This window comes from Harpegnathos saltator, unplaced genomic scaffold, assembly GCF_003227715.2.
Source record: "Harpegnathos saltator strain DR-91 unplaced genomic scaffold, Hsal_v8.6 scaffold758, whole genome shotgun sequence".
Classification (NCBI taxonomy): domain Eukaryota; kingdom Metazoa; phylum Arthropoda; class Insecta; order Hymenoptera; family Formicidae; genus Harpegnathos; species Harpegnathos saltator.
Genome location: NW_020230602.1, coordinates 251,957 through 279,423, shown reverse-complemented (window position 1 = coordinate 279,423; position 27,467 = coordinate 251,957). Strand labels below are relative to the sequence as shown.

Genomic DNA, 27,467 nt, shown 5'->3' with positions numbered 1-27,467 from the left:
CGCGATCATTTTGAATTCTCTCGTTTAATTTTTTCAAACGGCACCTTGATCGACGAGTTTGGATCTCTCTCTTTCTCTCTCTCTCTCTCTCTCTCTCTCTCTCTCTTTCTCTTCCTCTCTCGCTGCGACAACAGTCTCGCATAAATTACAGATATAGGTGACGTTACCGATTCCTTGTTATACCGTCGTTCTTCCTCCAAACGTCGTTCTCCGCGCGACGACGATCTTCGCATTCCGCGGCCAAGATTTTGCGTTTCCGCCGGCTAAAAGCGGCCATTCTTTTTCCGCTCGACGCTGAAATCACGAAAGCGGTTTGCGCAACCGTGGAGATGATGAGGCAGCAGTAATCGAAAGAGGGAAGGCGAGTGCAGGGAGCCGAGGTGGCGACAGGGAGGGGGCGGCAGGGGGGAAGAGGGGGAGGTGGAATCGAGCATGATCGATGGTATAAATTTCCTGTTGTCGGCCGCTGGGAAAACGGATTCCCCCTCATTTGGCATTCAGCACGATGCATTCGTGCCGCGGTTTAGCGCCAATCTACCGCTAATCATCGTACATCTGGAGGATGCGGCACCCGGAAGTAATCGCTCGACCGCGATAAAACGGTCGTCCGGTGCGCCGCGCCGCGTCGCGGCATCACGGATCCATCTCCGCGATATTTCCGAGGCACGAAAGGAGCACGATCTCAGACTCGCGTAATTCAGCGTTATCCGTCCGACCTCGAAAACACCACCCGAGTCATCGCGGTCCTCTCATCTTTTTCCCAGATTTTTTTCGCTCGCCTCGCGAGCGACGCGTCTACCCCCGAGAATGATAATCTGCCCGCTAGAAGCCACAATTATTCTACGAAACACTCTTCTTCTTGGAAGAGTCCGCGCGTTTGTTCCCTAAAGCTCTCAGATTACTCGAGCCATTTTCCTCGAAGGGTCGCGGGTGTAACATACAAATGTCGTACAAGGAGAGAGTACTCGGGATTAAGAAAAAATTACATATCGATCGAGCAGTTTTATTCAGCAACAAACGTTTCATGAGCGCGACACAGTCCGCTAATGGACTTTAATAACGACTTACATATTCTCACGTTATATATACTCGTGCTTATATTTATTCATCGAGCGATAAGATACCGCGCGCGTGTTCGTGGCTCTCTCTCTCTCTCTCTCTCTCTCTCTCTCTCTCTCTCTCTCTCTCTCTGTGTGTGTCTCTCTGTCTCTCCCCCTCCCTCTCCTGTCTCCCTCGACCGTCCCCTTAGTTTGAATTTCGCATTCATTCCCATCGACGTCGAGCGATTATACGTAGCAGCGTGCTCAACCCTTGAACCCACGTCCCGATTTGGAGTCCCGACGTGCGCAGAAATTCCCGCGGGCTTCGCAAAAGTGCCCGCCAGCGACGGGCGCCGGTGCAAATATTCTGGTTTGGCCGACGATGCGGCCGGCTCATCCGCGCGCGCGCGCGCGCCGGAGAGCCCGGGTTAAGGGACGACACATGCGAGACGCGAATCGGCGCACGCGGATACGACGACGACGACGGGCGAGAGAGGGCTAAAAATAGCCGCAGGACCTCTTTGTTCGCGCTCGTCGACTCTCGGCGCAGCGCGCGCCCGCCCGCCCGCTTTGTCCGCAAGCGCGGGCGCGCTCGCGACGCGCGCGGCCTCGGCAATTGCATTTAATTGTCACGAACGAAACGACATTAAGGAGCGGGCGCGCGACCTTGATCAGCCGAACGGCCTGATCTCTCCGAGTGGGAAGGAAGAAAGGATCCTCGGCGACGGCACTTTGCATTTTTTTTCGGGTCGCTTAGTGTCCTGTCAACCTTGTCTCTTCCTCCTCCTTCTGCTGCTCCGCCTCCGCCTCCCTGCTCTTCGTCTTCTGACTTTAATCTCCGCGTGGCGCCTTCTCGCCGAGAAATTTATCGAGGCGACCGTCGATAACGAGCGATATCGAAGGATTTTTCGTGCGTTCGCCGAGCACAAAGTCCTCGCCGCGCCGACGTCGAAGGCGACGGGGCGCCTCTCGGCGCTCCGCGTGCGAGAAGAAAACGCGCGCGTGCGCGCGCGCGCACGTGTCGACGGGATCGATCCTCTCGCGTTTTATTAATGGTCGGTTTCTCGGACTATTATTTACCTGTTTGTATTAACGAAGAGCGAGAGCGACGTGTGCGATAGCTCGCCGGCGTGCTAGCCGGAAAAGGATCGCGAAATCAATCCGATCTGACCCGCGGAGAGCACGGCTCTCGTGATTACCGTGTGCCGGAAGGAATCAATTAAGCGGCGCATCGCGTCCGAAACAGCGAAAGGAGCGGATCCGCGGCGAAAGGCAGATACGGAGCCGCGAATCGACTCGGCGAGCCGGGCAATTACTTCCGCGCTTTGAATCCCCCGACGGGGACGATTAGGCCATTAGGCATTCGAAGCGCTTCACCATTTTCTCTTAACCTCGGCCGAGCGTTTGAATTAATCAGCTTAATCGATATCCCCGGCTCAATATATTTCGCCCGAAATCGATTTCTACACAACACACACACACACACACACACACACACCGCTAGAGACCGGGTGATAATTAATTTCCCAAGCCGAAACGCCGATCGCACACATGTCTAATTAAATACATTAAATTCCGCGACTGTCGCCGGTGGCCGGCATCGCGATACCCTCGCGTCCCTCATTAGGTACACATACATACAAAGTATAATACATTTTCTCTGAGACATCAGTCTTACAATGAGCCAATCAAACGAGAGAGAGAGAGAGAGAGAGAGAGAGAGAGGGGTAATAGTTTCACGCATGCGTACCGAATTACAGTCATTTACCGTATCTGCATCGATTCGGTCGAGCTTCTGTCCGCGCGAACAATGGGAATCAAAAAGCGCCGGTGTGTGTTAACCCTAAAATATCAGCCCGAACTAACTTTTCTCGTTATGTTTATAGCAAAGCGCACGCGAGAATTGATCTGTTTTATCCTAATGTTGTCCACCACTGATAGCGCAAATAAATACCTGTAAAATTATTATTGTCAGTGTGGTCACATTTTTTCAATAAGAGATCGAGAATTCGCATGGGGGTGAAATTTCACCCACGGTGGCCTTTTAAGGGTTAAACAAGTCGCTGGTCTCACAAGTCACGTAGGTCGGGAAACGGGACGCGCTCTCCGCCGAATTGTCCGGCGACGTTGATTAACGTCCGCCGGCGACGGTCGGCCGCGCTTTAAAGCGCGTGCGGCCGATTTCGTGGTCGCGCGCGCGCGCGCGCGCGCGCGCGGCCAAGCCTCTTTGGAAAGTCGCGAGGTCGGACTTTGCGGAACCCATATACGCGGCGCCCGCCCGCCATCGATCTCATCGGGATCGATGAATAGGATGATTAACGTCCACGCTGGAATTCCGCCGACCTTCCTCCTACGCGCGCGCTCGCAAGACGTACGAGCCGCGGCCGCGGACAATTAATTAGCCGCGGACTGCCGGCTGAAGCTTCGACAGGTTCGTGGGAGAGCGACGGAGCGGCGCGATAGAACGTGACGAGCTGTCGCTCGCCGCGTGCATCCGCCGCGCGGATGAGACGCTCGTCGCGTCGCTCGCACGTGCGCTCTCGCATCCCGGTGAAATTGAATTCCCGAGCGAAGCGTTTGGCGCGTTAAACGCGCTGCTTCAACAGCGCCTGCGATTCGGGATCGGAGAACGATAATAGGCTCAACTTGGCCGTAGCTTTCGCGTTCGCCGAGTGAGAGAGAGAAGAATCGTCGGGAGAGGAATCGTCGTCAAGTGTGTGCTCCTCTCAGCTTTTCACGGGCTCAATTCTCGAAAATGTGTGGAAAATATCGTATGCGATATTTCATCAATCAGGCTATTTAATTGGTTGAGAATCGTGATATCTAGTGACATTCATGAAATATCGTATGCGATGCATATTTTTCGAGAATTGAGCCTCAGCACTTTCTTTCTGTGTTCCCTCTCTTTCGAGAGAAAAGGTTTCTTTTGTCTGACGGTTTTCATGTATCTTCAATTTATCTTTCTCTCTCTCTCTCTCTCTCTCTCTCTCTCTCTCTCTCGGAATTTTTAATTTTTCACTCGTGTCATTTAATTGCGCTCACTTTTCCGCTGTTTCTCCTTCACGAAAATTCCTTAAGGAATTTTTCACTCCTTGTGACTCGCTGTTTGTTCGTTGTTCAAGACGACGCCTTGTCTCACTGCCATTTCTCTCACCGATCGATACGAAAACGAGACAGACCGCGGCCACACGCGAGCTTTCGAGCCAACCTGACCCGCTCTCCTCTCCGTATTACAATACGAACAGACGTGCCGCCTCAGCCACTTCGCAGCCGTTCGACGGCAAGAATCGACGAGTCGCGCGCGAGCGCGTCGCGAGTTCTCTCCTCTCGCTTCTCTCTCAACTGTTGAGCAGTGCGCATCGGTGCGCACCGTTGCGTCCGGCCGAATTCGACATAACTTTTCCGCGCGACGAGCGCAGCGCGCGCACGTGAGAATCGCGAGGTACACGCCGGCACAAGTGGGACATCCGCGGTGTCCTAATTTCTAAATTGTGCGCGCGTCAGATGCGCGTGCGCGCGCGTTTATTTTCGCGGTGATCACGCCGCATGGTAATGGCGCGTTTGGCGCTTTCCAAGTGAAAACCCCGCGCGTGTCACCGCGCGCAGCCTAGCCGGTGAAACCGCGAACGAGTTAGATTCGCGGAATTCAAAAGACGCGCGCGTCGTCGCGCTTTTAGCGCGCTTTCCGCCGGATTCTCACCGCCCGCCCGTCCGTCCGTCCGTCCGTCCGTCCAGCGACAGCGGCAGACAGCAGTCCGTCAATCCTCCGTCAAATTTTTTCTTTGTCTACTCTCGACAGGTATGATTGAGACACGCGATTGAGCGACGCTGACGGACACCACGCGACTGTCCGATGCGAAAGCATCGGCGAATGCTTTGACAGGCGATCGACGGACTGCCGTCCGCGACGGGACGCGCGGCGGCTTCTTCCTCTCGCTCTCCTCGCCGCTTCCTTGCTGCGCGACTCCTCCTGCGCGCGGCACCAGGTCTCCGGCACCAGGTAGGAAGGACGAAGCGTCCCTGGCCGGCCGGTCGGTCGGTCGATCGGTGTCGGCCAGCCGCGAGTCCCTAATTAGCGCTTGCCAAATATGCAAATTAGGCGCACGGGCAACGAGCGCGGGGTAACGCGTTGACGCAAGAACGAGCGAGAATTCGCGGGCACGGTAATTGCGTTGAAATTCGCCCGGCGCTCGTCGCTCCCGCGAAGCCCGGGATACGCGCTGTCGATGGGCGCGCGCGATAATAAACGTTACGGCCGGGCATTATTGACATTCCCCGCCAAGTCCCCTAATTAACTCGCTCTTGTCGACGAGTGTATAAATAACGTGAATTAAGATACGCCATTACGAAAATATCCCGCCGGTCGACTGGCGGAGGGGGGAGGGGGGAGGGGCGATACACGACGACGACGACGACGACGACGAGGACGCGCGACGTTGAGGATCAGCTGAGTTGCAAAGACGAGACTGGAATTTCGTGGGGCGGGGGATAGGGGGCAGACGAGAGGACGACGCGAGATTGACGAAAGGATAAATCGCGTTGGGACGACAAGAGTCGCGCGAAGCTGCATTGTAAGACGTGCGCGCGCGCGCGCGCACGTCTTCACCGGCACGCGATGAGGCTCGAGCGGGCACGCTTTTCTTCCCACGACGAGCGACGAGGAGCGCGCGCGTACATATGTCCGTGGATATCCTTCGTAATGAAACACGTAATCCTTTCATCCTGGCACCGCGGCAGCCCCGACGGTAAGATAATTGCGCGCTACTACCTACGAGCGGGTAACGCGCTCGCTCGCTCGCTCGCTCGCTCACTCGCTCGCGGGAAGCGCGTAATTAGGCGTTGCACAATTGCGGGGCCGAATAATAATTGAAAATGCGGGATTCCTAAGCGCTCGCGCTCGCCCGTCCGTCCGTCCGTCCATCCATCCGTCCGTCCGGTCGCGCAATCTCAGCCCGAGTCGGCCCCGAAGTCCAATCTGTGCGAAAATGCAATCGCGGATCGGCGCTTGGAATCTCATCAGTGTCCAGGTGTTCGCAGTCAATTAAGAGCGCGCGAGACGGAGATAGACAGATGAATCGAGAGAGAGAGAGAGAGAGAGAGAGAGAGAGAGAGGGGGGGGGAGAAAGGGAGACGTAGAGAAAACGAGAATGAAACTTTAGCCGCGGAAAGAGAAACGCCGGGGAGCAAAATAGGTAGACACATATTAGGCGAGTGACGGCTAGCAGTAATTCCAAATCGGAGAGCCATCCTTCTATTCGAGCGCGACGCGTTTCCTCCGCGGCTTTTTAACACTCGGCCTTAAGTATCCCGGCGTGAAGCCTCAAATTAAAATTACCATGCGGTAAGATGAGATAGCGGCTGGCTTTCCCTAAATACAAACAGGGACTTAAGATCCCGTCGTGAGAAACGCGTCGTGCGCTGCGCTCCTCCTCCGCTCGCTCTTTCGTCGTGTGTTTCGCCAGTTTCGCGACGACGACGACGACGACGACGACAACGACGACGACGACGACGACGACGACGACGATGACGATGACGACTCGACCACGGGACGCGATATCGGGTACACGTTAGCGCCGCTTGGACGGCGAAAAAAGTCACCTACGGGACATTCTAGGAACGTCGGATTCGTCCTTACGCGATTGCCGGTACCAGGAAGTCGAAAGCCGATTACGATAACGCGGCGCCACGGACTCGATCGCCGTCGCGACATTCGGCTCCGGTGTCGCTCCGTTCCACGAGACGACGAGGGCTAACAAGAGCAGACGCGCTCCTTCTCTCTCTCTCTCTCTCTCTCTCTCTCTCTGTCTCTCTCTCTTTCTTTCTCTCTGTCTGTCTGTCTCGCGTACACACACGCCGCGTCGACCCCGAATTAAGTCGCGCGCGTATAGTCGCAATCGCCGCGGGACGTCGGTCTCTCGCAGCATCCGGCATCGAGATAAAGCGCGCCACCTCGTCGCGAAGTCGTTATCATCAGTCATTCTCGATGTTCGACGTGAAAGCAGATATTCGCTCGCGCGAATTAATTCTCCGTCGCGCGCGCGAAATTCGTCGGGAAGCTCGTGCGGTACGCGTTTCCAAGACGCGCCCAGGCGCGTCTCTCGCCTGGCGCCGCGGCCTTTACTCGTTGCTGAGAAATTTGTAATTCGATTAACAAAGTAGACACACTCGGCAGTGAAAGTCCGCCGCCTGACGCGGCGGCGGTGGCGGCGGCGGCGGCGGCGACGGCGGCGGCGGCGGCGGCGGCAGCGAGGTGACGGGCAGCGACGGGGGGGATTTATCTGCAAATGCGAATCGGTATGCGACGAGCAAACAATGTAACGTCAGTCACGTCGATCGACCGCGCCGCGAGCTTCTGCCGACGCGACGTAATGAGTTTATCTGAAACGTCGTACGTTCATGACGATTCGGCCGCGCGCGTATTTTTACCCGCTGACGTAACCACGCCGGGAACGCCTCGCGTGCTGTCGCGCCCGCGAAGAGCCATCGATCATCGGCGCTCGCATACGGCGGCTGCCGCGCTCGTGCGGATTTCAGAGACCGATAAGAGGCGAGACAAGGTCGCGCGGATACCAGCGTGCGTGTGCGACCAGGTTAACAGCCGACGCTACTTAGCAACGCGCGGCGATGACGACAGCGCGCCTCCGTCGCTCCCGCATTCGCGTGTGTGATTTCAACGCTATCTAGCCGCCTCTCGTCTGTCATCGCAATAATGATCGATTCCCATTCGGTCCTCGTCAGCGACGACCCCTGTCCGGCCATTCGACGACATAATCGCCGATCTCGTGACGCAACGCGTTTCACAGCTCAACGGGGGACAGAGAAAAAGTGGAGAGTCCAATCTTTCCCTCATCGCAGTCGCAAATCGCGAGATTCAGGGGGGGAGTCGTGAACGTCTGGAAGAAAGAAGTGGAAGAGATTCAGAACGCGCGATTCCGAGCGCGACGCTGCAGCCGGAAACACTCGCTTGCGCAAGATCGCATATCCGTACTTTGTAGCTTGGATGTTTACGCACTTTATATACAGCCCGTGTACGGCGGTCTCGCGAAGATTCGTAACATCTTACGCGACTCGCTGCTGTGTATCGAGGTCCCTCGAGAAAGTCCCCCCGGTTGTGTCTATCGATCGCGCGGCGAGCGCAATATCGGCAGTGATGCAAGTGCGATCGAGTCGCATCGCGTCGCGAAAACCGCGACCGCCGTGCAAGACGAAAGCGCGCTTTTAATGCCAATTAGAAATGTCGCCAAGACTTTCGTCCTCCTCCTCCTCCTCCTCCTCCTCCTCCTCGTCGTCGCGCTTCGTCTAACGTCGCGTTTCACGCGCAACGCCGCGCCACCCAGTTTTTAATAACTTTCACCCGAACGCGCCCAGGTTCTGCGCGCGGCGGTCTTATCTTTACGAAGACCATACGATGCGAAACGTAACGGGGACATCGGCGTGTCCCAGGTGAAATTGAAATCGCGCGCGAAGAATGCGTTCATATTTACGCGCTTTTACGCGCCGGCGAGCCGAAGGCGAAGCCTCGGCCGGTGCAGGCGGGGAGAGGAGCGTCGGCCGTCGGCCGTACCGTACGGCGCTTTAAATTTCAGCCGCCGGTATGTTTATCGGGGGCGTCTCTCTCTCTCTCTCTCTCTCTCTCTCTCTCTCTCTCTCTCTCTCTCTCTCTCTCTCCCTCTCTCTCTCTCTCTCCCCCTCTCTCTCCCTCTCTCTCTCTCTCCCTCTCTCTCTTTCTCTCGGTATCACCCGGAAGCACGTGCGTCTCCGTGCCTGCGCGCCGAGCATTTTTATGGGCCGCCGCTGCCGCCGCCGCCGCCGCCGCGCCGCCGCGCCGCATGGGCGCGGATCCGGGTGCGGATCGTGGCCGGAGATATTCGCGCCGCGAAACTCCGAGAGCCGGAGCGGCAACTCGGAGGAGCGGCGGATACTGTACGTCGGATATATCGCCGACGTGATTTTCCTGCGCGGTATCCCGCGGAGGCGCGTGTATAATCGCGCGCATTAATCCGCGGAGTAGCTGTCCGCCGCATGTCGCGCGTCAATTCGCGCGCGGCGTTAAGTAACGACGTGAGTATCGAGCGTTTAGATACAGATATCGAGGATGAAAATCGTTCCCCTAATAGCTCGGAATTATCGATGAAATATCGTCGGTCTCTCGCGATCATCGCGAGCCGATCGCCGGCGGAGAATTTCGCGGCTGAGAAAAAGGCGGAATATGTTTCGCCGCTTGGCCGAACGATTTCGCGACGATATTTGATTTGCTTTGCTTCTTCCGCGGGGGGCGCCTTTATCGGCGGGAAATCGGCGCCGGCACTTCTGCCGACCGGCCGGTCGCTCCGTGCAAATCCGTCTCGCTTTCCACTTTTGTTGCGCGCCAACGAGCGGCCGCCATGCGGCGAAAGAGCAGCGCGGTAATAGAAGGCGCCATTACTGTTAACGTCGTTACCGCGTAATATTGCGCGCCCGCGGACACTCTCAGCCTCTACTATCGCACCACCGTGCGCTCTTTCCTCCTCCTGGGTCCCTTTGACCACCGATAGACCGCGTCGCGAAAAGCGCTCACGTCGCGGTTAACTACCAAGCATCAACAAAGGAGAGAGAGAGAGAGAGAGAGAGAGAGAGAGAGAGAGAAAGGCCGGGTTTCGCGCAGAGACGCTTGTTAACCTTTAGAGGACCGGCATTTTTCCTTTAAAATTTGCAATTTCTTTTTCGCGGAAAATTTATATATATATATATATATATATATGTAACCATCATGTCGCGTAGAGTTTTCGAGTTTGGTAGTGGCTCCTATAGGAGCCACCCCGGTCCGGAACGGAACGGCCAAAATAAAAAATTTTCAAAATTTGGATCTTTGCATTTTTAGGGGTTTTCTTTAAAGGCAATCATTTACCTAAAATAAGTCTATATTACTATAAGTAATCTCATACGGTAATAAAACTTTCCTTTAGCATAACCCAGAGCTAACAACGTGGACGTAGAAAGTTATGTAGCTCCTTTGTTTTTTTTATATTTTTTGTTATTTAAAATTTTTTTAAATTTTTTAACTTTTTTATAATTTTTAAAATTTTGGTTTTAAAAGATAATGAAAATGATTTTATTTCAAAAACTATTTTTCTGTATTTTTTATACTTATTTGTTACTTTTAGAGTGATTGTTATCGCGCACTGCGCGCAATCGAAACTTTAATAGTGTTACGTGCTGATATTTATATAATTCTGAGAGAAAGTGGGTCTATTATAAATAAGAACGTACTGAGATGCAAATTACTATGCAGTTAAAATGTGTACTTGTTAATAAATGTTTATTTACAAGTAAGGTAAAAATCTCACGAGTCTCACATATGCAAATATATTTTTAGAGCACATAAACATCGACGTAAATGCGACGCAAATAACTATAATATAACCTTTGAGAAAACACTGAATGCCGAGTTATATGTGTCTCCTATAGGAGCCACCCCGGTCCTCTAAAGGTTAAGGAGCAGCTCGTAATTACTCGCGCAGGGTTCTTCAATCGGAACATTCTCGCCGTTCTCGTTCGCCCCAGAGTAGATAAAGGGGGTTAGGGCTACGAAAAAGCGAAAGCGCTTACGAGAGCCACGAGGGGACGCACACATATTCTACGTTGAAAGTTTAATCCATTTCGTTCGCAAGCGGAATAATTCGTACATAATGATTGTCACTTGTCACCAACCGCGGAATAATACGACGACGTTCACTTTTCGCCAACGATGTGCGTTAATGAGCGGTGACACGGGCCGACTGTCAGTCGAACGTCTCCGATTTCTCAAGGTAGTTGCGTATTTAGAGCTGTGATGCAAATGAGTTAAGCGTACGCGTACTTAGAGACCAAAGTAACGAGAACGAGTGCAAGGTCAGCTGCGCGCAGCTCCGCACGTAACGCTGCACTCTGTCAGTCCTGACATTTTTCCAAAAGAGGAATAGTAATCCCCGGCTGCGCTCGTCTCATCGGCGAAGGACTCCTCCGTTCGACAGGTCGCCGAGTCGCCTTTCAGCGGCGCGCCCCGCCGACTAATTTCGATCCGATTCCGCGGCGTTTGACGAGCCGATAAGTGCCCGGCGAAAAGGAGAAGCGGCCGCGGCCCCAGCTTCCTGGACGCATCGCGACGGCGCGACGCCGCGGTGTGCATGATTTGCATACGTCATTCGGGCCGAGGGAGCCTCTAGAGAGCCGAGAGCTGACGTAGGAAATTCGTCACGGCGAATTGCTCGCGGCTCGCCTCGACGTTATATCCGCCGTTAAGATCACCGCGAGTCCGGTTCTCTCGGACTGCCACGCTGCTGCTATCGTTGGCTGTTATGACAAGTGGGCTATTAATTTCGCTCTCGACTTAGCTCGAGCCTCGCGGGATCCGCGTCTCTTCTCTTAGATGCACTTCACGAGAAAGAGAGACCTCTTTCCTGCCGTCGCGCTCGCCGTTGTCCCCCTTTCTCCTCCTGCTCCTCCTCCACGCGTCGTTCGCCTCCGCGGAAAAGAAGCCGCGACCGTCGCTCGATTTCTAAGCGAGTGACGACTTTATTTAAATCTCGCGCGCGCGCGCGCGCGCGCGCGGGAAGCCGGTGGGGATCGCGCCTTGCAATTGCGATAATTATGTGCGCGGGTAATATTGTGCACATCTACTCGTTAATTCGACGATTCTACCGCGCGTTCTTGTCGCGGTGATCGTTAGTGCAAAATGACGCGCGTACATCGCGTCGTGTATCGCGCGTCGTGTGTGAGAACGTTTCGTCTCTTCCTTTTTCTCCGCGCCGCTTTTTCTGCCCTCCGCGCGGACACCGGGAATTCGCGCGAAAATTGGAAATTTTGCGCTTAATTGGCTGAGATTTCTTTCGGAGACGCGCCTTTGGAATTTTTACGTAACGGTACCGCGGAAGAAAGGCCAAGACGGTCGCGTGAAATTGGACCACCGCGACTGAGAGAATACACAATTCAGCGACGGCGGCCGCTCGTGAACGGCGCTTGGAAACGATCCGTTCCGATCGTTAACGAGGAAGCCAGGCAGGCGACGGCGGCGCGTCTTCGTTTAATAACTCCGACTGGAAACTCACGCGCGCGCGCGAGACTCTCGTTCGCGTAATTGAAGCGTCTGAAAGTTTGCGGGACGTTGATGTCCCGCGCGCTCGACTAATCCCCGTCTCGGCTGGATGGCGGCGCGGCGCGGCGCGATCCAATTTACATTTCAATCCACGAAATCCAGAAACGAGCAAAACGTTCTCGACGAACTCGGAGTAGTCGCGAGCGCGCGAGCGCGCGCGGCCGAGTGGAGCTCGACCGCCGAAGATCGATCGCTCGCGCGAACAACGTAATTTGTAACACGGTGTATCCGGCGTGTCGTTCTCCCCGAGCGATAATAAAGTACCGAAAGTCGATCTCGGCCTCGGCCGTTCACAATCGGCGGTGGTAGTAGTAGTGCGGTACGCAGCGGTAGCAGCGGTAGTAGTAGTGTAGGTTGCAGTTCGGCGCGTTCGGCCGCTTTCGCTCGCTCCGCGGAAGAATTGAGAAGAAAAAAGGAAAGGAAGAAAGAAAGAAAGGAAAGAAAAACGAGGCAAAGGAAGAATCGGACGAGCGATAACTTATAGATCCGCGAATGACGGCTCTCCGGAGATGATTGGATACGGCGGCGAGGAGAACGAATTTCAGTTTCGCGCTCCGAGTCGAGGCTGACACGTTCGTTACGAGAATCCGATCTGTCAGGGGCAACAACCGCCGATGTTATCGCCGACAATTTAATTCTTCGCAACTACTATATTTCGCATTTTTCGCGGCGCGCTTTTCTCGACTGGAGAGAGAGAGAGAGAGAGCGCGAGAGAGAGCGCGAGAGAGATCGAGAGAAAGAGAGAGAGAGAGAGAGAGAGAGAGAGAGAGAGAGAGAGAGAAAGAGAGCGATCGATGCGTCCGCAGTGGGGAAAATCCGGGACGCTCCGTGCAAGTGCGATGCACGACGATTCCACGGCGCGATTACGCGCGAGGATAATAATTTATTCGCCGGCGGATAACTCAAAGTTTCGCGCGGCGAACTCGGACTCCGTAATTTATCCGCGGCTTCGAATATAATCGTCGTCCGTAAAATATACTCATTATCCGCGCTTTGTCATAATTACGGCGGAAGCCATCTGTCGCGCCCGATAAGGAGCCTGTAAATGCTGATTTACGCGGATCCGCCGCGTCGTCCTCGGGGGCCGTCGAGTCGCGTCGCGTCGCGTCGTCTCGTGCGTCGCCGAGGAAAAATCGTCAAATGGCCGATATCGATGCTGCGGAACCCGTACGTGTAGACATGTATGTGCGTGCGTATACGTGTGTGTGAATGCGTTGACCTGGCGCACCACGCGCGATAATATTTATTGGGCTTCCGCCGGGATGATGCGATATCCTCGTTTGTCAGCCGAGCGTGTTCCGTCGGGGCGCAGGTGCGAGCAGGAAACGGCGGCCGCGCGATTGGCTTCCCCTCGCGCGGTGTCGCGCTCTTGCCGTAGACCCAAGGTCAACGTTGATGTACACCGGCAGCGGGAGTAGCTCGGGGAGAGGTCGTCGCTCGATCCTGATTAATGGCTCCCGAGATCGGAGCCCTGCGTCGCGCGCAAGCGAGCGCTCCGCTCCGCTTCTCCGCTTGGCGGTCCAGCCGGCGTCGGTGCTCGACGAGAGGGGGAGGAGGGCTGTTCGGTTTCTCAAATCTCGAAAGTTGTCGCGTGTATGTCATCGTCGCATTAAACCCCGAGCGCGTCAGCGAGTTGATGGTCACGCTGCTTATTTTAATACATGTATTCGCTCATACACTACACACACACACACACACAAGTGTCACACAAGGGTCAGGGTAGTTATTCTTCGCGAGAAAATTGCGGGAAATATTAGTGAAGGGAAATTCTTCTTTTTTTTTACAGTAATGGTAATATAATAATTTTGCGCGTGTATTCTACTATTATTTTTCGTGTTAAAACGTGTCAAACAAATATGAGAGCTTGAGAACAACTATAATTCTATAATTCCAGTAAAATTATTAATCTAGTAAAATTCTAATAAAACTATAATTCTAGTGAAATTGAGAATTTTTCCGCCAGGATAAGAAAAAAAAGAACGGGAAGCTTTCCGCGCGCGGAGAGTCTGGAATTCAAGATCGCGAAAGGTGAAACTAGATTGTAGGCTTTCCGGGGCGAATTCCGGGGATTTCCTTCGAAAAATCGAGACGGTTCGCAAACGAAGAGACGCACACACCGCGCGGTTCCGCGCGAGAATACCGTCGGACCGTGGAAAGCCGCGAGCGGGACGAACGTTAGCGCGCTGCCTCGTCCGAGGAGGCTGTGGAGTAGCTTAAGAGAGGTCGTCACTCGATCCTGATTAATGGCCCTCGGTATCGCGCGGGGCTGTAAACAGTATTAATCAGGATCGAGTTTACGGTGCGCGGGCCCGTCACGAATCGCATTAATCAGGATCCAGTCCGGCACGAAACGCTCGTGTCCACCCGTTACGTTGCATTGATTTACTCCTCGCTTCGTTTCGCGAGGAGGGATATATTCTCCTCGCTGCTGCTGCTGCTGCTGCTGTTCCTCCTCCTCCTCCTCCTCCTCCTCCTCCTCCTCCTCCTCCTGCTCTCGCGAAACTCGCGAAAACTCCTCCCTTCCGCCGAAACGAAAGTAAGAGAGACGAGAGGCTCGAGAGCGAGCGAACGAGGAATTGCTTTCCGCGATTTTTCTCCTCGCAAATAAAAGCTCGCTACCGAAAAAGCGACGTGCGTTTGTTATTACAGGAGCGCGAATCGTCGCGTGTCGAACGCGGGACGGGAGGGCGCGCGCATTGATCACGTCGGGCGCGTGACGCAAGTATAATACGCGTCATGATCCCTCGCCATATGCTCGATCGCGATGCATCACGATATCCGTATACATCATTACGGCAACAGGAACCGGCCGGACGTAATTGTGCCTATTCCGACGTCAATTTTACAGCTGTCCGGCCGAAAGAACGAGCCATCGCACGCGCGGGCCGCGTCGGCCTCGTCGGCCTCGTCGTCGTTTTGCGCGGCCCGTGGCGAATGGATTTAGCGGCGGTCGGTGGTCGGGAATCTCCAACATTGTAGTTTACGGCTTCGCACGCGGCGTCCGGGATCGGTTTAGCGGCTGTCAGACGAAAATTCACTCGGGCCCGCTCGTGGCTCGCCCCTTAGCGCCGCTTAGATCAACGCGACAGATTGCGATGAATTGCGAGGCGCGTCGAGCGAGCGGAAATCGAGATATTCGGCGAACTCTCGAGACACTCGAGACAAAATTTGCCAATTCTTGCTTGCAGCTGCGTCGGACCAGAGTGAGAGAGAAAGAGAGAAAGAAAGGCCGAGAGACACGTCATCATCGGCGGGATGGGCTCGCGTACGATTTCGGAGAGCGATTTCGGCGAAAATCGCCGGGAATCGATCATTCGCTCGCTCGCTCGCTCGCTCGCGATTTCTTCCGCTATGCAGTCCGGCGTTTACGTGGAAACGACAGGGCGGCTCGGCCGAGCGGGGAACGGCCGGAGAACGTTTCCGGCATCGGCCATTGTCCGGAATCGCAAATCGCGTCACTCGCGGCGCGGCGCGGCGCGGCGGCGATCGTCCTCGGCGATCGAAGAATCGCGCAGCGGGATACCTGTTTCGATAATCCCTCGGCGGATAAGCATTCCGCCGATGCCCGCGAGATCATTGGAGTGTGCGATCGGCACACTTTCAAAGACGAGACCAGCCACGGAGCGGGTTTTTCACTTCCGCTATTACACGCGACCGCCGCCGCCGTCGCCGTCGTCGAAAACAATAATCGGACGGCGAGCCGATATTGTCCGTACGCGGAACATATGGACGCACAGACGGACGGACGGACGGACGGACGAGCGAACGAGCGAGCGGATGAACGGCCGATCGGCTTTCACTGATATCTCGAGATTCCTGCGTTTTATTCGCCGTATTATTACAAGGAGTCGCGAACGCCGCCAGCTTTTTCCGCTCGCGGCCGGCCGTCTCTCGTTCGAGCAGCTTCGCTGCCTTCGTTCGGCTCGTTTAGGCGCACCACCTCGTTACCATATCACTTATCCTGTCTCGTAACTCAGCGCAAGCATTTCTTTATTATTATGTCCCGCTCGGCGTTTTCTCGCGGCTTCTCTTCCTAGAGACCCGCCATCACCGGCGCACGCTCGCGCATTTCGTAACTGCGCGCGCGCGCGCGCGCGCGCGACGAGAGGAAGTCTCCTCGTGGTCGCTCCGAGGTGAGAAGGGAAGCTTCGTGTCGCCTCTGAGAGACACGTCGTACCGCGCTCGACTCGCTTTTCTCGCACCTCGCAGGTAAAGCACGCGTCTTTCGCGCGAGGAGACCCTGTTGGAACCTCGCGCGATCTCGAGGAGTCTCGAAGAGGAGGAGGGGAGGAAGAGCAACAACGAGGCTTCGCCGCGCGCCGGCTCGCTGAGAAGCGGGATCTTACACCGCGGCTTCTTCATCTTGATACTCGCTGAGATACGGGATAATGACTCTCGCGAGCGCTTCTCTACGCCTCCTAGAGTACACACACCGAGCGTTTCCACGGACGGATTCATCGGAGATGTAGCCTCGCGTCCCGACGACGGCGAAGGTCTCGAAAGTCGGATTCCACCTCGCCCATCTCGCTCACCGCGTGGCAGTCGGATTACGCGGTGCTTTGATCCTTCGCGAGCACCCAGTATATCCTCGAGTGCGGGAGGCAGGATCGGAAAAGGGAGCGGGGGGGGGGAGGGGAGACGAGCGAGAATTTCTACCGCGCGCGCGAAAAAGGAAGGCGCCAAAGGAGGTCTAAGCTCCCTCGTGCTTCCTCTCTCTCCCTCCGCCTTCCTCTGTCCCCCTTTCTTTCTCTTTTTCCCTCCTCGGCGACTTTGAGGGTGGCAGTTTAATTTGCGTGACGGCTGTAAAGCCGAAGACCCGAACGCAACCGCCGGAGAGGAGGGTCCGAGAAGAAGCGACGGATATACGTTTGCGCAGGCAAGGTACGTTGATGTTGTTGTTGGATGGACTGCCTCTCGCATCCAACAACAACAACAACAACAACAACGGGCCCCTCCGCGGGGCGGAGCGGGCGGACGGTGGTTAATCGGCGCCTCAAAAGTGGCACTTCCATTTCGGCCCGCGAGCTGTAAAACTCTCACGTCTCTCGGCGAGGGTTGATGCGACCGAGCAACCCGGGTGTGACTCCCCGCCATGCGCGCGATAATTGCCGCGCCGACGGGAACTGGTTTTAATAACTCAGCGACCTTCGCTCGCGGTTTTCGAGCTGTACGCACGCACGCACGCACGCACGCAGTGCCAGGTACTCTCGTGCGTTCCTGACAAAAGTAAAAGAGGAACACGATCGCGCCCCCGTACGGCGCGATATCGTCCGTGACCCATGATCCCGTTGCAATTTAACCCTCGCGCCAACGCGAACGCGCACGCGTGTACGCGCCGTCGCGCTTTGGTACCACCGCGCGTCTTTACAACGATGTAATACCTTCATCTCGCTTTATTACTGTCCGCGAGCGCGCGCCCGAGCGGGAGAAGAGACTCGTCCTTTTTCGAATCGATTCGCGACGGGGCGGGAAAATATTTCCGTGTACTTTTTACTTTCGCGGGCAGAGCGAGGGAGAGAGGGACGGAGGAGGAGGAGGCGGGGAATTTATGATTTCCGTTTATTATATCAACTCCTCCGCTCCCCGAGTGTGCCGTAAGCGGCGCCGTATAACAGCATTTCTCAGCCGGCGCGCGCGCGGCGGAGTCTTTCGGCTCGCGAATCAAGCTGCAGCGAGGCTCTCTCTCTCTCTCTCTCTCTCTCTTTCTCGGGGTATTCAATCGCTGAGAATTTATCTTGGCCCGCAGCCAATTGGTAGCAAGCGGTAACTTCCAACGCGCGCGCGGAAGAAACGATTCCGTCGGTGTGACTAGTTTTTTTTCGGTCACCCGGCAGAGAGATTTGCATTCGACATCCCGGTCAGAACCGTAACGTTGATACGACGTTGGAGTGGTCGATAGACCGTGATATCAACGTTAATTCAACCCTCATCGACGTCGAATCAAAGTTGCGGTTTTCCGACTGGGCACGTCTCGCAGCGTCTCTGCAGTTTCGGGAGACACTTTGAACGATGCTCCACGACATGCGCTCTCTCTTGCAGCGCGAATATCTGACGTATCGAAGCGACACGTTGCGCTCATCCGTGCAAAATTATTCCAACACGAGTCCGCGTGTCTTATCGGCGCCGCTTCGGTCGCCGTTCAGACAAACCGCCGCCGCGCGACTCCATCAACGTCGACACGTCGCACATCGCCGTAGACTGATGAAGGCGGCAAGGTAAATGTCCCAGTATCCGGCCACTTTGAAAAAAATATTTACTATCTATTTCAACAATAATAAATGAAAGTAATAATTATTGTAAGAAAACTCCAATATTTGACGATTAGTTGGAAAGAAATATACCCAATTTGATACTTTTGTGTGAAAATAAAAATTCATTAAACAAGTATGCACCTGTGGACCTGGCAAAATAATAGCCAATCGTTAATAAATTCATTAAGCATGATAGCATCTACATTTATATCATATCCCGTTGGCACATACTAATTTTCTAATTGCGGTCACACAACTGGGACAAATTATATCCGAACATTGGGTCATAACCTATTTCAACTATCCGACTGCTGGTACATTAATGCACTTCATTATTTGTGTAAATATTTCATTAATAATAGATATATACATTGGTTTAAGTCATTTTTCTCTACTTCAGGGAATCTTAAGTTTTCGAATAAATGCAAATATTTATATCAAAACTATTCTTAATATTAGATATATTATATTTTTGATGACGACCTACGCTTAAACGTTCGGTTACTGGGACATTTTTACCTTACGACGCGAACGAGCGCAGAGGGACGATGATTTTACGCCGGCCGGAAATAATCGCTCTCGAGGCGCGCGTCGAGAAGCGAATTCCGCGAGGGTGGCGATCACCGGCGAAAAATGGCCGGCCAGGGAGACGGTTACGGTAGGCGATCGTTCGCGGCGTTGATAACAATGGAACATTGTACGCTAATATCGCGAGCGTGCGCGAGCTCGCGGACGTAATTACGCCCGCGATATCACGATGGCAGGCAGGCAGGCTCGCGCGAGCGAGCGAGCGAGCGAGCGGCTGCGTGGGTGAAAATCGTGTCATTAGTCAGTCGGTACCGGGCCGCCATTAGTTACGGTCCGTTAATTGCGACCGACCGCCACTTTGGCCGCTGCGACGGTGACCTTCCGTGGCGGAAAACCCGCCGTGCGTCCGGAGTGTTATAACACCGAGCGTGCAGTTAAACGTTAGCCGGCCGATCCTGAGCTTTATTTGCCTCGCGCGAAGGCCTCTCTGTTGTCGCTCCAGCCGGCAGAAACAGACAGACGGTCGGGCAGGCGAATTCTAATCTCGGAAGAACTCCGAGCAAATCTCGCCAGAGAACATTTTGCCGAATGCCGAGTAGACGATATTTTCCGCGAATCTTGCGAGGATGTCGAATGTCCTGAAGGAGGATATTCAAGGAACTTTTTTCATTTCACGGAACGCGTCCATCGTCGACTTAACGAGAGTCTCTCTCTCTCTCTCTCTCTGCCTCGAAATAAGACACTATTGTCTTTGCTCATCTAGATGTCACGTAGCGCTGCATGCTGGTGTGAAAAAATCTCATTCGCCTCGCGTTTTTCATTACGGCTCGGGCACGAACGAAAACACAGAGCGTGCCGCCGCGCGGCGACGAGATCGAAGGTTAAACAAAGTGCGCGTCCGCGGCTTTGAGACATCTTCGCGATGTCGGCGAAGTGAGCCGCGCCGGGTGCATGCTATCACGCGCCATATGACTATTATTATCGTTATTAGACCGCCAATTCTCTGCGCGTTGCGTTCGCCGGGTAGAGGAGGGGGCGAAAGGTGGAAAGAAAAAAAGAGCGAAACGCAGCTTCGGAACAAAGCGGCAACAGGGCAACAGAGCAACAGCGGTGGCGCGCATCGATGCCGTTGCCGATGCCGATGCCGATGCCGATGCCGATGCCGATTGCGCGCGCTCGATCTGCATGTGAAGAAGAAAAACGGGGGCGGTCGGTCGGCCGGCCGGGCAATTTGCGGTGAATGTAGGCCAGGCGCGCACCACGTACCGAGATTAGGATAATAAATATGGCTGAGGTGAAATCATCCACCGTCTACGACTGACCTTACCGTGGGCATAACGTTTCCATACCGCGAAGACGAAGAGGAGATAGCTAGGTAGATCGGTAGGAAGGGAAGAAAGGGGAAGAGGAGAGGAGGGAAGAGAGAAAGAAGAAGAGCGGCGGCGTTCTACGTGGCTCCTCTCATCATAGCACCCTCGCCGCGTTTTACGACGTAACCTACATTTTACTTGCTCGTCTTTCGGACGCGAGAAAGTCAGTCGACGAGCGCAGTCAGTCGCGCGCCGCCGCGCTGCACCGGCTCCTCCGACATTTTTCATCGTGCAGCTACGTCTATTCCCTCGTCGTCGACGATTTTTCGAGGACGAGGACGATCGCGTCGTCCTCGAAAAATCCACCGGGAGGATCTCGCGAAGGCCGTCAATCGCCCGGGACAAATCGTCGTCTACTTTTATTTCGGAGCATATCTTGCCCCGAATGTAGTCTTAGTCTCATGAAAAGGACGATTCTCACAGAGCCCTTTGATTTATGATCAAAACGACGGCGAGAATCGTCCGGTCGTCGTCGCGCGACCGCGCTTATCGATTATTATGATTGTCGGAGCGGCGCGATGCTCCGAGCTCGAGTCCGGCCTTCGCTGCTTGGCGCAAAATAGACGAGCGCGAAGCAGCAGCGGCGCTTATCCAGATAAGGGCAATAAATGCGGCGGGATAAATCACGCCCCCGGCTCCCCCCTGCGTTAATCTGTAAAAAAACGCGCGACGGAGCTCAGGGCGAGCGACCGACCGACCGACCGACCGACCGACTTGGTGAAGGATCTGCCTGCGGCGAAAGGACGAAGGGCAGACACGCGATGGCGATGGCGCGGCGTCTATCGCTTCTCCGTTGCGCGAACATGTCATTGTTTATTGCCGCGAGTCGCGAGATAGTATCAATTGAATGGTCCGGAACGAGATTGATGCCGTCCCAGCGGGCAACGCGTCGGAACATCATCGGCGAGCTATCTTCCCCCTTGCCTCCTCCCTGCTCGCCGGCGACCGCTCTCTCCCCGTCTCTCTCTCTCTCTCTCTCTCTCTCTCTCTCTCTCTCTCTCTCTCTCTCTCGCGCGCGCGCGCGCACGCCTCGCTCTCGTCGCCCGCGGCGTTAATTGTTTTCCTAATTCGGACGTGCCGGATGGGATTATGTACACCTCCAATTACTGTGATACATCGGCAACACGCGACGCGCCACCTCCGATGCCGTCTGCGTTCCGACTTTATTACCGTCCCTGCTGAACGCTCCTGTTAGTTTGTTTCCCGCCCCGGCGCACCGTGAAATTTATTTGTATGTAAATTCGCGACCATGCCGTGCTCGCAGGAGGGATCGCCGCTGCGCGACCGATGACGTCGACAAGTGCGAGGGGAATTATCGCGCAATTACGCGCTCGTGACATAACGTGATTTTTCGCTCAGGAGCTTACCCTCCTCCCCCCCTCGCTCCGTTCCTTCCTGAATCCGAGAGCAGCTCAATTGGCTTGTATTGGATAATTAAGGAGAGATTAAGGCGCGACGGACGTAATTGAGGATCGGCGACGGGCGGGAGGGAGGGGTAAAAGAAGGAGCGGGCACGCTAGGCGCGAGATACGCTCTCGAGCCGGGCTCGTAAAGAATTAGGGGGGTCTTTAAAAAATGTAACGGTGCCGTCGGCTCATTGATTTCGCTTTAATTGCGAATCGAACGAATTTTTTCCCCGGCCGCGCGCTTAATTAGAGGCGCCCCGATTGAAGCTGGCCTCCCCGCCGGCTCGTTCACCTTTAATTGCTTTTAAATGGCGCTTTCGTGCGTTCTCTCTCGACTTGTGTCGCGATTAAACGCGAGGAAGATCCGCGCGCGGAGATAAGTTTTATTATGTCGATTCTGTCGGCCCGCACACAAAACTCCCATCCGATCGTCGAGGGGAATAATTCGGCGAGAAAAGAAACAACCTTGCGAGAGTCTCGTGTGCAGTCGACGCGCAACAACAAGAATCGTCGATACAACGCGAAGGGTAGACAAGGAGAGGCGCAGGGGCGGGGGGGGGAAGGAAGGAAGAGAGGACATCCACGCGTTTTTGCGTCCTCGTTGTTTCCCACATGCACGTTCGCGATGGATCGATCGATCGATCGATCGATCGGCCGATCTTTCGACGGGCGCGATGACGCGGTGCTTTTTTCCCTTCCTCGTCGCTCCGTCGACTTTTGAACCTATTCGAAATCCCCGAATCGGTACACGCGAATTAGAGCGACAGCGGGCTTGTACCTGTCACGCGGCGAACCGTCACGAGGCGAGTCGAAATCCGGCTTCGTCCTTCGGATACGACGTGACGAGCATCGCCTCGGCGATTGGGCGAGCGAGAAGGCACGCATGTACTCGCGGCGGTGATAGAAAAGATAGTCGCGAGTCGACGCGATCGCCAACGACACCTCGCTGGGTAATCGGGAGAATACCGGGAAATGACGGGTTCTCGTAAATCCAGTTTCTCCCGTGTCAATTTCGGCAGCCGAGCGAGCACGTCTCGCAGCTGCGAGACTCCACGCGGAAAGGAAAGATCGGAAAGAGGAAACGGCGGAACGGTGAAAGTGCGCGATGCACTTCGCTCGTATATTCGAAAGATTAGTCGTCTAAGGTGACCGGCTAATCAAGGAACCGGAGGCTTCGTGTTACCTCACCAACAGAGAGCTCCCCCTCCTAATAGGACACGCCCTCCTTCGCCGCGATTACCGGTCGTCATTAGCGCGTGTAATCTCCCACAGCTGATCGTTACCCCAAATTATCTCGTCATCTGTGCGAATCCAATTTTATCCGACACCCGTTTCTCTGTCTTTACGCAACGCGCACACAGAGACCTGGCTGTCTCCCTCTCCCTCTCTCTCTCTCTCTCTCTCTCTCTCTCTCTCTCTCTCTCTCTCTCTCTCTCTCTCTCTCTCTCTCTCTCTCTCTCTCTCTTCTCTCTCTCTCTCTCTCTCTCTCTCTCTCTCTCTCTCTCTTTCGACCGGAGTCTCTCGAGCGATCGACCGTATTCCCCAAAGAGGAACACCCCCCGTTTGATTGTTAAATCCCGAATTCATCCTTATCAAAAATTCGTCGGCAGCCTGCAATGTCCCCCTCCTCTCAACTCACAGCTCTCTTTCTCTCTCTCTCTCTCTCTTCTCATCTTTCTCCCCTCAAAACGAACTTTGCCGTTCCGGCGAGATAGCAACCGCAGGACGAATCATCGTCGTAATAGTCCGGTCGAATGAAACACTCGCGGCTGAAACTGCTTATCCCGACGAGCGGCCGATTCATCTCACGGCGGCGATTCGCTGCGGCTCTTCACATCACGAGAGCGAGAGTCCTCGGCTCTCTCCCTCCCCCCCCTCTCTCTCTCTCTCTCTCTGTCTCTTCCTCCGCCCGACGTACGATTTCGCACCTTTTCACCTTTAGCCTATCACATTCGCTTCCGCCTGCGCGTCTCGGAGTACACGGTGTCCACAGTGCGTGCGTGCGTGCGTGCGTCCCGACGACGAGCGGGTGCGTGGCGCCCGGAGGGCGCCTTTTCACGGGCTGACGCGGGCACGCGTGCAAAGCGAGCAATAAAGTAACGGGGCGTAACCAAAGCGGCTGTGCCTCGCGGTGAAAGTTAGCGCCGTGACGTTAATTGAGGAGCGCCTTGTAGCGCTAAGGAATTAGGAGTTATCCGGAGAGGACCGCGACGCGCCGCGGCGCCTGCCGCCCTGACTCTCGGGCGCCTCGCCTCGCCGCGCCGCGGTCTATAGGGACAAGCTGTCGCACCGCCAACGCGTTGGATCGATCTAAGCGACTATCATTGGATTATCGCAAGTGAGCAAAGCCGGCCGTGCGAGATAGCCATCGTGGATTTTCGGCGATCCTTCGGTGAGAGATGACAGCCGGCCCGTTTTGACATTTTCGTACCTCTTATCCCTAGCTAGGATCTTTCCTGGAAGATTTCTGAAAGCGTCAATAGTCTCGGATAAAACGTGAATAGGAGGTGTTGGCGACCACGCGGATAGTCGAGGGGAGGAAAGGATAAGTTGCGTAAGGCGCTTGCTTGCCGATCGACGTCCTCCTCGCGCCGATGAGAAAGAGAAAGAGAAATCGTCGAGCATCGCGGAGATTATAGATTATTGCCTCGCACCGAAGTGACAAAGCACCGAAATACTCGACACGAAGTTTACGTAGTTTCAAGAGATGCCTTGTAGAACGGGAGAAGTCGCGCCCACGCATATCGTGTAATACTTTGCTCTTCGCGAAGCCCCGGAAGCGAGGCGTCCCGAGAGAGGCGACACCGGGGGGATGACCGAAAATCGTCTCAGCCGCGGGAATCGATTACCCCCGCTGTGCTTTGAAATCGCGAAACCGAATCGCCGCGGCAAGCTGCAATTTGCAGACTCTCGAGACCCGGCGATTCCCATTCTCTCGAAAATTTCCTCGCGAGATTCGCGCGTGGACTCGCTCTCGCCTCTTTTACGTGTCGCGCGTCTAGCCGACCGGAAAATTACGATGATATGACGACACTTCCGGATGCCCATACTTTCTAACGACCCCCGCGGCATCGAGTTGCACGTACGAATCGATATTTTCTTTCCTCTTCCCGGTGATCGGCCGCGCAGAGCGCACGATTGTACAGCCGCGAGTGGAATCGCTAGACGCGCCGCTGTGTAGAGCTGTGCACGCGCTATTTCGTCCGGGGAGCTCTCGCGCGAACTTTTCAGCGATACTCATTAGAGCGTATCGAAATCGGAATCGCGACGAGGCGCGCCGCCACGCCGTGATTGAGCGTCTGATTTTGAATGTGGATTGCGCCGGCCCGGCAAAAGGTCACACACACACACACACACACACTGCACGCAACGTCGCGAATTCATTAATAATTGCAACGGCGTATCGACCTGTTACTTCATACAGGATCAACATACGGCGAAGAGAGAGAGAGAGAGAGAGAGGGGGGGAGGAGAGGAGGGACGGCGAGAAAGACAGAGAGAAGGATACGTACACCCTCGTTACGGGGCTCGCGAGACTTTCACATTCTGCCAACGGCGCGCACGATATCCATAAATCCTTATTAGCGATTAGGCCATCCGAAATGTAATGACGATTCACCGCGAGCCACCGGATTGTATCATTAGCCGATGATAGATGCCGCGTTGCGCAATTAACAATTACCGATGCGCGTCGAAGGAACGAAGGAACGAACGAACGAGCGAGCGAGCAAATAACGCGATGATAAGCCGACTCGTCGCACAAAAGTCACTTTGGAATGACAGCGGCGGCGGCGGCGGCAAGGGGTTGACATTTCGTGAAAAGTGACACTCGCGGATGACTAAGCGAGATGATTGAGCAGTAAATCGCGTCGCACTTTCACCGTTAAATAATTCCGTGTCGATCGATATGTGCCGTTTTTTGTTCTCTCCTTCTCTCTCCTTCCTCTCTCTCTCTCTCTCTCTCTCTCTCTCTATCTATCTATCTCTCCCTCCTTCTTCTCTTCGTTGCGAAATAGCACGCTCGATTTCCGAATGGCGAATTTCCACGAGAAATTCAGAGAGGCTGCCATCGACTGTCCGCAAGCGCGAGAGCAAAAGGAAGGAAGGAAGGAACGACGCGTGAAACTCCCCCGGATATTTTCGAGAGGCACTAAATATCGACGATGCGGCGTGGAAATATAATTTAACGAACCGTAAAACCGCGCGCGCTCGCCGGCGCCGCTCGCGCGCCGACACTTTGCTCGCACTTCGAAATCGCATTTCTGGTTTGCGCTGCCTCGTAAAATTCACGGTGCGCTTCTCCGGTCTCTCTAATTGATCGGGACCGTAAATCTCGCCCTGTCCTAGTTCGTGCGCCGGGCCAATTTAATAAGATGCGAATTAAATAAAGCGGGACGAGGCGCGCCGCGCCGCGCCGCGCCGCACCGCACCGCGTCGCGTCGCGTCGCGTCGCGCTGCAATAAAAAGCGGAGCTCGTTCCTCGTCGTCGATCTTACTCCCCAGATGTGTGTCGGGAGGTTTATTGCGCCGGATTCGTAATCGCGCTCGAGCGAGGCACACACGTTGGGTTAGGTGCGCGCACACGACGACGTCAAACGATACAGCGCGACATAAAGCGAAGCGTCGAGAGGCCCGTGTCATTATTCGAATCGCTCTTACCGTCCACGTCCAATTAAATGGCGCGTCCTAAAATCGAGTGTTCCTGAACGGTTCTGAGATTCTCGTTCCGCGGTAACAGTCATCGCCGTCGTCGTCGTCGTCGTCATCGTCGTCGTTGTCGTCGTCATCGCGAGAGCGGTTCTTACTCCGTTGATCTTCAAGCGACGGGGAAATTGGCCGCGCGGCGGGCTTCGGCCCGAGCTGAAAGATAGCTCCGGCTATTATCCTGTTTTTGCGGCGTATTAGCTAATTTAGGTTCCGCTTTAATATACACCAGCGTTCAGTGAAAGCAGAACATCTCGGCGGTCTCATGCGGCCCCTCTAGCCCGCGGAACGTGATAAGTCGACATTCGATTTTCGACCTCTTTAGTCCGCCGACTCTCCTGAGTCGCCGCCGCCTCCTCCGGCGGATCCTTCGAGTCTCGCGCTTCGATCCTTCGCGCCTCAATGTCCGAATATTCCGGCATGATTCGTCGATGACACCGTGGCGCCTGCATCTCTAATTAGTGTTGGAACTAAACCGACCGTTCGCGTTGGACTTAAATTTAGATTTAGACCGAAGAGAGCAAAAAGACGCGTCTCTCATGTTTCGCGGGCTCAATTTTCAGCGACGTTGAACGTCAACGTTTGTGACCAACGCGTAGTGTTCCTCGGCTTTGATAAGAAACCTTCGACAACGTTCCCGGACAACGTCGCGAGGGATTACCGCGCGAGTTAATCTTATCTCGCTGAATATTACCCGCGCTTCTCTCGTCTACCTGTCGCGCCGCCGCTAATCAACCGCGGCGATCGGATGATCTTCCGGCGCAAAAATCACGGCGGATTCTGCCCGCGGCGCGGCGGCGGCACGTTATTAATCTTTCGATGTTCGCGTATTTCACGGTGCTTAATACGCGCGCGCGCGCGCGCGTGCACACACACACATACACACACACACACATACATATACGCACTCGTGGGATTAAAAGGAGGCCTGCTACGATCGCGCGCTCGCTCGTTGGCGTTACGTAAATCGCAAACTAGAATCTTAATCGCGATTAGCCGCGATTTAAGGATCATTACCGTCGGCCTGCGCGAGCGATCGGGCCGGGTAGCGCGAT

At 54.9% G+C, this 27,467-nt stretch overlaps 1 protein-coding gene across 1 annotated transcript in view; it reads left to right on the top strand.

Annotated features, from left to right (window-relative positions):
* LOC105185066 (ras-related and estrogen-regulated growth inhibitor) overlaps positions 1-27,467 on the top strand; it is a 104,120-nt gene that overhangs the window by 72,674 nt on the left and 3,979 nt on the right. Inside the window, exon 7 of the transcript XR_003114061.1 lies at positions 4,840-5,040. The gene's annotated coding sequence lies outside the window, so the exon portion shown is untranslated. The remainder of the gene's footprint in view (positions 1-4,839; positions 5,041-27,467) is intronic.